This window comes from Protopterus annectens, chromosome 12.part0 (assembly GCF_019279795.1).
Source record: "Protopterus annectens isolate FY-2018-M chromosome 12.part0, PAN1.0, whole genome shotgun sequence".
Taxonomy (NCBI): Eukaryota; Metazoa; Chordata; order Ceratodontiformes; family Protopteridae; genus Protopterus; species Protopterus annectens.
This window is the reverse complement of record NC_056746.1, coordinates 1,059,873,954-1,059,886,738: the sequence shown is the minus strand read 5'-3', so window position 1 is coordinate 1,059,886,738 and position 12,785 is coordinate 1,059,873,954.

Sequence of the window (12,785 nt, the reverse complement as noted above, 5' to 3'; positions counted from 1 at the left end):
AGGGATGCTATAGTGCAGTGAGTGTATGTGGGGAGGGGGATCCATCAGTAGGCTATGTAACAAGTCACACCCCAGGGCGAACATGTTAACAAGCAGTTAGTATGCCCGTCTACGATTGATGATATCACCAGGGATGCTAGACTGCTTTGAGTGGATGGGGGGGGGCATTAACATTTCACTATGGTAAAATACAGCCTCACTCCAGGAACTGGACACACACACACACACACACACACACACACACACACACACACACACACACACACACCTACATTCACAAAGATATACACCTATGTCACACACATACAGACACTTTTCATATGTGAGGTTTAACCACCTGCCTGTGCCTTTCCTTCTACACCACTCTGTTCTGGTGTCAACAACAGTGTTCAGGAGAGTAATAACATGTGGGATGTATTCCCAACCATACGTGACTTATATGGACACACACCCACACGTGGCAGTACTGTGAATCAAACACCTGCCTATCTCATGATAGGTACTAGAGCAGTACAGCACTATCACATCCAGTACAATGCTTACTGACTCTTTCCTTTGACAACTGTGCTGATATATGCACAATATATGCACAGGGGAGGTATTACTTTTACAGGTGTCATGGGGTTTGCCTTTGGTTTCACTCTTACAGCATTCTACATTGTCTATGTTCTACTTAAATTAACAAAACCTGACATTAGCAGACACACAGGTTATTGTAGGACTGGTTGTAACACACCAGTGAGCTGTCCTCAGTAATCATGCATCTGCAAAGAAAACCCACCACTTAGTAGTCATGTCCAAACATCTGTCCACACCTCATGTACAGCTTACTGTATTTAGAGCATATCACCATATACTGTTGGCAATGTTGAGGCTGTATTGCAGCAGCATAATGTACTAAGACAACAGTCACCTTCAGACATCAGACACTGCACACACATGGAATCTACACAAACAGCAATACATGTACACATATGCGGTTTACATCAGTACGTGCACTAGCAGGTCAAGAGGATATATTCCACACCTTCCCCATGCCATGTGTGAAACATAGCCGAGCATTATACCATAATGAATGTTATATTCATGTACTGGTAGGACACCACCACTTTCATTGAGTAGCCAAGTGTAGATATATTACAACAACACATATCAGCGTGACACACAGCATTATTCCATGTCATGCTCCTACAAACTGTTACTTGACGGTGCCATGGTGAAGCCAGGGCACTGTAATGGTCAACATTGAGCACATCATATTTGCCACACACACCTCATGTGTAATGGAAAAGTGCCAGCAATGTGCTCTGTTAGAACTAGGCAGTACACTCATTCAAGCATGTGCGAGGTCTGTGGCTTATAAACATCTCACCCCAGCATGTACTGGCTATTGTGGTACTAATGGCTAATGTCCAGACAGCACACAGCATGCATGGCTTGAAATTGTTGACATGGGGTATATGTAGGAGCTGTGGCCACACATGGATATACATGTCATGAACATATCACCTGACTACTCAGGAACATACAGTGCAGAGCTGGATTTCCCTGAGTCTGTCAATACAGGCCTTGTGTTGGTCCTATGGTCCTGTTATTTGGGTATGTTTGTAGGCATTACATTAGGTGGACATGTCTAAAGACATACATGCCACATGGGGTGTTGTATGATATGATAGGTGTCATGGGTGACCAGTAGAGAGGGGATATTACCTCTGTCAACATAAATATCGAACCTTATGTACTGTTAGCATGCTATCTGCCATGTGCATGTGTGTAATGACTGTAGTCACCTGTATGTAAAAAGGTAAACGAAAGCTATGGTAATGTAATATATGCTGTATGAGTGTGGGATATAAATATCCAGGGCAGGTACGGTTAGGTCATATTCAACCATGAGGGTGTTGTTTACTGGTGTACAGCAACAGTCGAGTGTGTTAATGCTGACAACATCTGAGGGACCCTGGTATGTGTACAACTGAGCTGGTTACAAACAGTGGTATTATTGCATTGCATAACACATTATGTAGCTGTGTCTGTACATGGGTACATTGCACAGTTGATGTAGGCCTAGGTACAGTCCACCAATCGAGGGTTATCTGGTGGCCTACCATACTATGTCATACCACATATGGATGTGTGTTGGTAGTCTGGGAACAAGGTGGTGGATGTATATGAGGATACAACCTAGAATGCAGCATTTGCCACTGTCACCTGGACCTGACATCTGTGATGCGTTATGTTGGAGTAGTGGTCTTTACATGTGAGTAGTCTTTATGAATATGTGTACACCACCACCTGGTAAGGTCCATACCACTGTTATGACCCACATGTCTGGATCTGAGTTATATGGTGGTAGTGCAATTGTGCACTACAGAGCCTTCAGCCAGGTGTTCCTCACTGCACAGATGTCCGTATTCCCCACTGTAGGTCCTACATTGAGCAAATGGATTACTAAAGCCACACATCTAGCACGGGTTAGCATAAGCATCCAATGCAATTGTCATGTAGGTGTCAGGGTGTTACTTCTGTGTGTAGGACATTTGCCTTGGAATGCGGCTATATGGGTAAATGCGACCTAGTTATTATCCACACACACATGTAACATGGATGCATTTGCTCTGTGTTGAAGGCTCGTCGTTTGGTCATGACAGCCCGGAATGACAGACACTGGACAACCTCATAATAACAGCAGGACTTTGGCTAATTGTTTTGGTCTAGCATTTGCCACCCATACCATGACATCACTGCATATGGCATTAATGTGCTTGGTAGCAAATGCCCCATGTAAGGTGATGGACAGCAGCAGAACTTGTGTATATGACCAATGTGAGATATACTTAGGGTAGCAGTCCTGCTAATAATGACAGCTACTACCATAGCCGGTAGAGGTCATCTTGTCACCTGCACCTCAGCACCATTACACAAGGTGGCTCACACATTATGCTTGCACATGCCACTGTTCCACGTATAATGCCACTGTCCACAACCTATCAATATATGCCTTTCAGGGCAGCAAGGTGTGTGACACATGTTGTAGGTAGCATCTGCCTGTGCGACCCAGGTAACCTGTTGTCTGTCATGTCCACACATGCATGAATGTGTATACGTAACATATATATGTCAGTACTTCATGTACATGTATGCATGTGTATCACACAGCATAGACACAGATATATCATTTACAGGCCACATACAGGTATCAGGTAGTAAACCAGTATGATGTGCATATATACTGACAGGTAAGATGTACCTAACTGTAAACCTATGTTTACAATAGGAGTCCATTACAATGTGTTCTGTACATGTAAGTGTTTGAGCATGCACACTGTGGCCTTCAGTGGTTAGAATCAGAGAGCATCCCAAACAGCCCTGTGCTACTAAGTGTAAGAGCGTACCCACTGCCACCTTGTGTAATTTGAGTCAGTGCATCCAACAAGCCTTTTGTTGCTAAGTGTATGAGCATGCCCAGTATAACATTGTGTAGTTGTAGTCATAGTGCATCCCAAATGGCCCTGTGCTACTAAGTATATGAGCATGCCCACTGTAACCCTGTATAGTGATAGTAGTTGTCCATTCCACAGATGGCCATACTCCAGTTCAGGTTCCTGTTGTGCTACAACTATACCTCTCAGGCCTACCTGAGGATGGTGTGTCTTGTTTGTGCATACAGGTTGTAACAGACACCTACCTTAAACACACAGGTCTACAGCTATGTACTTTGTGACTGTCAGTCTCCCTGTTGTTGGCCTCAATTGTAGAAGGGCAGTCTGACTGCCTTGGGATGTGTAATCTCTGTGGCGCATCCCGTAACTGCGTAGTACTGTAATAGTGATACTTAGATAGACAGGAGTTCTGATCCCACCACTGGCAACTGTGTGCGTGTGTTTGTGTGTGTCAGCAAACAGCTGAGTGTGTTTGTGTGTGTGTGCCTCAGCAAATGCCTGAGTGTGTGTATCAGCATAGGCTGAGTGTGATTGTGTGTGTGTATTTGTGTCTGCATCCTGTCATGGCAGCGGGTTTTGCTGCATTCCAAAGAGATACCCCCTTTTGCACTGGCTTTTATTCTTGTCAACTGCTATACCTCTCTCTTTCCCCCTCCCCACTGCAAGTAATCAGTCCTGTGATGTCACCAGGCTCAGACGTGGAATCAGTAAGTGTAATTGTATGTGTTCTGTGGCACATACCCCAACTGCATACCACTGTACTAGTTACCTTTACATAGGTAAGACATGTACGCAAAATACTGGCACGTGTGTGCGTGTTTGTTTGTGTGACTACCCTGTAGCCAGGCATACACGTGTAATGTCTTTTAGCACACTATGGTAGCCATATGTGGTGACCGGTGTCTACAAAGTATTACATAGTTAGGAACAGTAAAGAATACACAGTCAAGCATGACTACAGTTGGGTATGTTATTTTCCTGTGCCACTGTCGAGCAGTGACACAGAAGTGGTCACTGGGGTGTAGGTCCATACCCATCATTCCCCCACCCTAACTCCACAATCCCCAGGGTAGATTACATTAGCCATCATTCCCCACCCCAAACTCCACATACACAACCATCCCTTCTCTGGTGAACTGCTTATGATATAAATGTTATAACACAAGAGATGCCTCTGTTTTGTGTACACATGAGTTCCTTTGGAACCCTTCTGTGTCATAAAGGGCATTCAGACATGTATGTATGTATATATATATATATATATATATATATATATATATATATATATATATATATAGCTATGGCTGTATCTGTATATATGCATATATATATATATATATATATATATATATATATATATATATATATGTGTGTGTGTGTGTGTGTGTGTGTACACATCCCGTAGGTGCATATATATGTAGGTATGACAGTTGTACAGATGTAGACTTGTCTTTGTTGTTTCACAGAGTACAGTATATTCAAAAGTACTGTACATATGTATACAAAGGGACTGCCCCATTTGTTTTCAGTACTGTGGAATACCTGTAGTAAGATGTGCATTATATACTCCATGCAACATGTGTACAACCCAGATGACTTAGTGGTACGTCCACTGACCTCAGTGTGCATGGTCCAGGGTTCGAGACCTGCAAGCCTTGTTGATATTGTCAGTTAGGACGGCATAAGACACTTTTAAGCAGGTGTAATTGTGTTTTCGTGACAGTAAGCAGCAGGTACATGCAGATAACAGACATGCACAACCTGTGGTACACTTGGAATGCCCTTCTCTGGCAATCCTGCTGATGTCGCCCACCTACGTATACACCTCTGGGACTGCTGTAACCCAGTATTCTTCGTAGTGCGTGCTGTAACTGCGTATTGCTGTACTGTGATAAACTAGTTAGGTAGGGGTTCTATTCCAAGAGAGACCAACTGTGTGTGTGTGTGTGTGTGTGTGTGTGTGTGTGTGTGTGTGTGTGTGTGTGTGTGTGTGTGTATCTCTGTCTGCCTGAGGCAGGAACAATGCTTTTTAGAGTATGCACACTCTTTACGATTCACATGACCACCTTTGGCAATCCTGCTGATGTCACCCACCTAGGAATACACCTCTAGGACTGCTGTAACCCTGTATTCTCCGTAGCACATGCTGTAACTGCATATTGCTGTAGTGTGATAAACTAGTTAGGTAGGTGTTCTATTCCAAGAGAGACCAACTGTGTGTGTGTGTCTCTGTCTGCCTGAGACAGGAACTATGCTTTTTAGAGTATGCACACTCTTTACAATTCACATGACCACCTTTGGCAATCCTGCTGAGGTCACCCACCTAGACATACACCTCTGGGACTGCTGTAACCCAGTAATCTCCGGAGAGTGTGCTGTAACTTAACTGCGTAATGCTGTAGTCTGATACACTAGTTAGGTAGGGGTTCTATTCCAGGACAAGGTGTGTGTGTGTGTGTGTGTGTGTGTGTGTGTGTGTGTGTGTGTGTGTGTGTGTGTGTGTGTGTGTGTGTGTTTGACTGTCAGAGCCTGTGTGGAGGTGACTGTGAGTGTCTAAACACTGGACATGTTGGGGAGCGGATTTTGTAGTTTTCCTATATGGTGTCCGTGTTATATGTCACAATGTCCACCTCACGAGGAGTACAGATATCAGTCAGTCAGCCAAGGGACTGTGTTGGCAAGCCATACCCCTACATCTGGCAAAAGGCCTGGTGAGCAAAGTATGCAACCCTACTATTGCCCGGAATACGTTCTGAACCCATGTGTCATACACAAACACACTTGCCTAGAATATCCCGCTATGTTGTTAATACCCTGTACATTGATGACAGATAGTACGCATGGCGTGATTGCAGTGGGCTGCAGAGGGCATGGCACCCTCTACAGCAGTACAATAGGCACATAATTGCGGACAATGTGCCTTTACTATGCTGCCCACTGGATGCCTGCAACATATGTGGTACCATCAAATGTGATCCACAGAGGCCATACAATGCCTTACACATGTGCCCTGTATGAACCGATGCCATTGACACCAGATAATATTTGTATCATGCTATCAATGTAGGTGCAGGGTCAACCTGCTGACTATAAGCAGGTTCTGCCACACAAGGCCAGTATTGGCATATCGGAGGATAATGGTCTGTGTACACAACATGTGCCAGCCAAACCAGGTACACCTGTAGATGTCACTGTACATTATTGTGGGACATGCACTTTCCAGGCAATGTCCATGTCAAGGACTATCAAACACAGACATGGCATGCATTGTAAAGCTATGGCCATACACAATGGTAACCAGGATGTCAGGACAGTTCATAGAATACCCATCTGTGTGGGACATTGCAGACACTACACCCCTGTACCACACTGCACACCATTGTCGGGTGGCGTGATGCCAAGGATTACCCCTCACCAAGCTTTGTACAGCCATCTTGCACAGCCAACCACTACACACCCATGAAGCAATGCACACATGCATGTCAGTACTGGCACCTTGTGCCTGCATGTGGGGTATGATGCTCCCAACCACAGTCACTCCCAGTATAACTCCCATTGGCATACCGACAGATGTCAAACACGTTCACATGCCCTAGCCCATAAAACCTCCGGATATCTCCTGTGGTGCATGTAGTATCTGTGCATTATTGCAGTGTGGCAAACTAAGTGGTTTTGAAGTGTATTTGTGGGCCTGGCAAAGAGTGTCAATGTGAGTCCATTAGAGAGTGTGGTTGTGTTGACAATGACATCTGTTCATGTGGAGAGCCATGTGTGCTACACCTGTCTTTCTGTCTACTATATCTCTATTGCAGATGTCACACACCAACACACATATATGTTCTTACAGCACACCAACATGTCAGCTTTGTGGCACATGGAGTAAATGCATGCACTTGTAATAGTAATGACTAGTCAGTCAGGGGTTTGAACCCCTGTACTGGTAGGTGTGTGACAGACGATGCTTAGGTTTTAGTCTCAAGTCCTTCTATGATGTACTTTGCCTCTGTCTGTTCCTCCCACACACTCTCTGGTGGATGTGGAGGTGTACACCTGCTCAGCAGCAGCTTGTGTATTGTAAGTGATAGCCTCTGCACCTATTGAAGTCCTCCTCCAGCTGATTGCATGTGGAACAGCTGCGATCGTGTTCCCATAGCCATTCACATGAAAAGCACAGTACAATATCTAGGAACATCATGTTGGTGTTTGCCCATGACAGTCGCTGTGAGTAGTACCTGGATCTGGTGTTTGGTAAACAGCATCACAGATGATATCTGAATGTTCCTCAAACAACATACACAGTGGGAAATAACCTAAAGACAGGAGGGTGATGTGCCAGACATGACTACAGCATGTAAGTGTAGCTATGCTTCATTGAGACAACTGCCCGTTTAACAAGGTATTTGTGGTAATGGCTATTCTGCATATTTTAAAACTGACAAGACAGTGCTCTGTTTGTGAGGGACCCCCATCTGTACGGCCATCTGTGGACTGGTCAGTGTGCGGAACCATTTGTTTCCTGTGTTACTCATTGAACACACATCTGTGAACAGCAGGTGCATAGTGTGAGGATTGCAGCCAGTAAAAGGTGATAGTGATGAGTTACTGCCACTGCATCCCTGACTGGACATATGTCACGAGACAGTGGTATGACAGACACTGTCTAGGGTTCTCAGTGGCATGCCAATAATGCGCCATTGTTCATAGCTGCAGTCACAAGTCGTCTACACATTGTACAGATGTCATGCAGTATATATGCATGTGTTGTGCTCTCTCTGCAAATGTATACCATCTGTTGTGTTGGGTTGATGGTCATATCTATGCATGAAGTTGTAAGTAATCCTGAATGCTGTTGACTATTACTAAGCCATATCTGTGTTTAAACTGCAACACCATAGGCTGTATGGGTTTGGAGGTCCCGGCAGAACCTCCTGTCCCACTTCAGCTGGCCATGGCACTGGGCACCAGCACATCTAGGTCCCAGCCTTAGACCTCCACCTCTGTTGGCTCTGCACCGCCTTCTGGTGGTACCGCCACTGAGGATGGGGCTTGTCCCCCCTTGGAGCAGGTCCAGACAGGGACATGTCTGCTGTTGTACAGTCCTGTAGGGGGCTCAATAAGGGGTTTTGAGGCCAGATATGCCAGCTCAAGGGCAGAGTGTCACATTTACAGGGTGAGGCTGCCCCTCCTAGACAGCCCCCGGCACTGCCACCTTTGCAGCTGTTTTGGTGCAGTGGTGGCTGCCCATAGCTGGGGACCTCCATCCCACTGTTTCCATCTGGGGGCTCATGGGCTTGTGAATGCTGAACACCCCTCCACGTCTGAGGTGTATCCCCCCACGTGTCATATACCGACCCTATATGCTGTCTTGTCTTGTCTGTCATCCTACCCTACCTATCTTCCATGAGCATACCTACTCTCCTTCCCCCACATCCCACTCTCACCCTACAGAATCAAAAGGCCAATTGGTTCCTAGAACAACATTTGCCCCATACATAGCTGTCCATTTCACACACATGTCCACTGGACACATGTAACCCTTTTAATATGCATCACAACATACTCCAGTTGTCCTCACCCCTGTCTCTCAGGCGCACGATCCTAGTATGCACATGACTCCTAAATGTTCCAGGTACACATGATGCAGACAACCCCATTGTACACACAACACTACCAGTCCCTCTATAGTTACCCCATGTACCTTTAACACGATGATGATGTTGCATACAGCACCTTGCAAGAGTACTGTTCTCACATAATGATTAGAGAGGAACTGTTGTATTAATGTAAATAACATGCACAGAGTGATGAATATGGCCAATGTACAAATGTTTGCATGTATGACTGACACGTCTGTCTGAGGGAGTCTTGATATTACATAGGACAACACCACTACATAATGCAGGCGTTGCTGGTGTTTCCCTTTTCATTCCTTTGTAATGCTTTGTTGTCACATGGGATGTTCCTGATATATCTATATATATATGTATGTATCTCTATGCTGGACATAAACACAGACATACATCTACATGATGGAATACATTTCCTATACTGTTGAATGACTGCGCTGGATGATATGTTTGTTATAAGGTCCGATGTCTGTATATCTGCCATGGCTTTGTGGTAAATCACAATAGCTGTGTATGCAGGGTCCTGGTTTCGAGCCTTGCAGAGGCTGTTTATTTTGTGGCTGGGCAGAACAAGGCCATTGGATATGGTGTGATTAAGGCACATTACAGCAGTTGTGAGCAGGTGTGCATGGGGTTGCACGATGCTAAGCAATGCTAACCTCTGGTTACAGTTTCTTCTACTCAGTTAGCTTCTACATTGCTTTACCAGTGTAATACTCGCATACTGGCGGCCAAACAGGCTTATACCCACTTGCTCCCGCACTTGCAAATGCACTGCATTTGGTGTTTGCATCTGACACTTATGCCCCTGTGTGGGAGTGAGGACTATGATATTACCTTGCGATGCCTATTACATCGGATTACATGGGAATGGCTGCCCTTTAGGCAACAGCATACCGTTCGACTGTACGGAATCCGTGGCCTGTCCAGAGTTTGATTCATATTATTAGTGTGTTCCTCTTACAATCTGCACCTGTCTGGCTAATACATGGGAACTGACACTCTTTAATACAAACAAGTAATTGGGTTTTGGAACCCACATCCTTCAGCTGAGTCATGCTACTGCATACCTAATATTCTATCATCTCTCTAAGGTTGTCAGTGGAATATGTACTTTCTGTCCCTATCAGCCTCTCATACGATTGGGGAAATATACAAACTGAATCAGGAACACTGCATAACAACATCAGGGACACATTTAAAGTACTGGTGCTATTAACCTAACACATTGACAGACTCAGAGCATATGAATTCATACACATTTTTTGAGGTAAATGATGTTTATAACTCTTAATTGTTGTCGTTATTCATTACGTGTAGTTCACCACCTTTCCTCCAAATGTCACTAGTTTTAGGAGAGATTAAGTGGGGCAGAGTTAGAAACAGAGTCGAAATCAGGGACAGTTCAGAGGTATGGTCCCTATTTGTTCCCCCAATGGTTTATGTCCCGTCCAGTGGATGTGCTCTTAGGGGTTGAGAGGTATGGGCATCAGCTATGCACATTTTGGAATATTACTTACATCCCCGGGGCAGTCCTAATACGACTTTGCCAGCCAACACCTGCACGCCTAGGCCCATAATTGCATACCCATAGTTCCCCCACCTGCCACTCCTCTACAGCACTCATCCTTACTGTGGGTGCATGTGGGGTATAAACACACCACTACACACTGTTCACTCTCCCCGTGTCGGGACACGTCATACGTTGTGTCGACCCATGGGTTATCAGGCTTGCACAACTTACTGGTCCATGTACATCTACAGGCTGGTTTGATAAGTCATTACCATGACTGCCTCCGATCATTAATTTTTGGTGTCCCACAAGGGACATTGATGTCTATGCTTCAAGATTAGACTTGGCAGGTCTCTCCCACTGGTAGTATCCTGCCGGTGGTCTGGGAAGCAGTGGTGTGTTTACCTTTATTGTGTGTCTGTATGTCTCACCGGCCTAGGTGGGGGGGTTGATGCTATGTGTTACACGTTTGTTTATTAGACCTCTCACCCCCATATGCATGGCCTATGAACATATGTTACTCGTAACTGCTGTATCATATCCTAGCTATATACGTGTATATTTAGTCACGGTTTAGTATCACAATGCCGACGTGCACTTGCACAGCTATGAAGTATTCGAACAACAGATGTTCGAATACTTCATATTTCGGCAGGTGATGTGAGAGAACGTTACCATTGCGAATGGACTGTGCATTCGCAATTCTAAAGTTTGCTCATGTGAGGGGATTGCGGTACAGTGCAATTAGGGAAATACATCCCTTTCCTCACTGTAGTGCGATCTCGGAGTTGGAATATTAAGTTAGGGGGGTGTGGGGGGCACAGCCCCCCACAGGGGGAGTGCAGGGGGGCTTGCCCCCCTGCATAACTGTGTGTTTAGGCTGGTTAGGTAGGTAGTTACGGGATGGGTGGGAGTGCTGTGTATTGCCGAAAATGTCGCGAGCGACATTTTTGACAATACACAGCTGTTTGCTCCCCTGCATAACAGTGTGTTTAGGCTGGTTAGGTAGGTAGTTACGGGATGGGTGGGAGTGCTGTGTATTGCCGAAAATGTCGCGAGCAACATTTTTGACAATACACAGCTGTTTTTGACTTTAGGAAAATTCGGAAATGTTCATTTCCGATGTATAAATTTGAAAATGCAGACACGTTTTGTTCTGATTTTCGAATTTATGATAGTAAACCATTTAGTCACACATATATATATATATATATATATATATATATATATATAGATATATTTATTTACATTACTATATACAGATATATCTGTATATGTATGCATACATGTATATTTATATTTTGCTGTATATATATATATATATATATATATATATATATATATATCTCACAACATATGGGTCTATGGGTGTCTGCATATGTACATATTTATGTGTGGGTATGTATCTGTATTCTGTCTCTGTATGTATACATTTGTACTACGGAGAGGGAGAGGTTTATCTCTATGTTGCTATGGGTAGATATACACACACATACCTCTATATATATATATATATATATATATATATATATATATATATATATATATATATATATATATATATATCTCACAACATATGGGTCTATGGGTGTCTGTATATGTATATATTTATATGTGGGTATGTATCTGTATTCTGTCTCTGTATGTATTCATTTGTACTATGGAGAGGGAGAGGCTTGTCTCTATGTCGCTATGGGTGGATATACACACACATACCTCTACATATATACGTCTACATCTGGTTATTCCATTCCTTGCCATATAGATTACACTTTGCTGCAGTGGGACTTGTAGTGGGTGTGGCTGCTCATTGGGCGACGCCTCTGCCCGATGAACACATTCGCTTACATCCCTAGGGCTGTCCATATAGGCCCACATCAGCCAACACCTGCACACCTAGACCCATAAGTAGCTACCCATAGTTCCCTCACCTGCACCTCCTCAACAGCACCCATCCTTACTCTGGGTCCTGATCTGTTCTGGACACACCACTACACGCTGCCCACTCTCCACTTCATGGGACCCATTTCATACAATTGTCTCGGCCCATGGGTCATCAGGGTTTCCCACCCTTGTATTCCGAGTATGTATACACCGCAGCCAGAATGGCCGGTCTATCACCATCTTTTGGTCTTGGCAATTTTTGGTGTGTCCCGCAAGGGACGCTCCAGTCTGTGTTCCAAGATTAGAATTCACGGGTGC